Here is a 1,399-nt window from a genome sequence, read left to right as displayed (position 1 = left end):
TACATTATAGATACATTTTTCCTTCGTATTTCTAGGGTTGGAACTCAGGCCTCTTACATGCTAGCAAGGGTTCTCTCTCAATGAGTTATACTACCATCTCTGAAAGACACTTTAGAACTCTTTAATTTATAAGGTTTTGAAGAAGATGATTACTAAGCTAGGGTCTATTTAAATATATACTTTATAAAGATGACATTTTGTTTAATGCTTTGTAATTTCCTTTAATTATTATTATTTTCCCATAATGAAATTTTTGTTTCAGAAAATGTATTTACACCTTAATTTTCTTTACAGATATTTATTGAACTTCATACCATTCTGAGATCATAAATATACATTTCCAAGGCCTATGATATTCTCCAACAAGACTGGTGGGTATTTATTGAGACACTTCTAGATCTTTAGAAATCCAAATATTGTTCACTGTTTACAGTAGTATCCTTTGGGATACTAGAGGTTGATCAGTGATGACTTTTACTGATGCCACTGTGACTGGCATGGAGACTAATAAAGAGGGTAAAAGAACAAACTTTTCAAATCTCCAGATAAAAAGTCAGTAGGTCTATATTTCTGCTAGTACCATTATAAAAAACTACAACGTGCATCTTTCTCTTCGTTTTACCTTAATCTCACTTTAAAGTCATTTTCCTCAAAACCAAGTACCATGGATTTATTTTGCCTGAGAACTTAAACTGACATTATTGAAAATAAATGTTCAAGCTCTGCAGCTTGGATGTTACTCAGTGACAGAGCCATTGCCTACCATGTACATGTCACTGGGTTCTATCCTCAGGAACAAACAGCTGAGCACAGGGGGAAGAGAAAGAAGTGGAGTTGAAAGGAGGCAGGTGAGGGAAAGGAAATTAGCTCAAACTCCAGAAAAAAATGTTTAGAAATCTCCATAACAAAATCACCATGGCATCATTTTCTTCATTGGTAATAGTGGTCTATGTAGAAAATATCATTAACATATTTTAACTAGAATAAAAAAATTCACAGATGCATACTTAATGATATAAAACTTGATTCTTAGTACAAACATATACATCAAAATGCTCAGAAGAAATACTTATGAAAAACAAGCTATCAAAAAATAACAAAGTTGTATATTCTACTTGTTAGTTTGTACTTTCCCCTTAGAACTTTATATGGCTCACTGTGGCTATCAAAGATTATTTAAAACATGTGTGTTCATGTGTACATTTAATTGCTGTACTTTATAATGGGTTCTCTGGATGCAAATTTTAATCCCATGTCATTTGGTCATAATTAAACTAGAATATTATTGCATTTTAATTCAGGTTATAAGCCTGAGCTTTTGCTATTATGATGTTTACATGAATTAATAGGAATTAAATTTCCATTATAAATCAAAATAGGCCTTATCATGTATATAATC

The sequence above is a fragment of the Nannospalax galili genome, unplaced genomic scaffold, assembly GCF_000622305.1.
Source record: "Nannospalax galili isolate Female #2095 unplaced genomic scaffold, S.galili_v1.0 scaffold305, whole genome shotgun sequence".
NCBI classification, from domain to species: Eukaryota; Metazoa; Chordata; class Mammalia; order Rodentia; family Spalacidae; genus Nannospalax; species Nannospalax galili.
Note: the sequence above shows the minus strand (reverse complement) of the source record.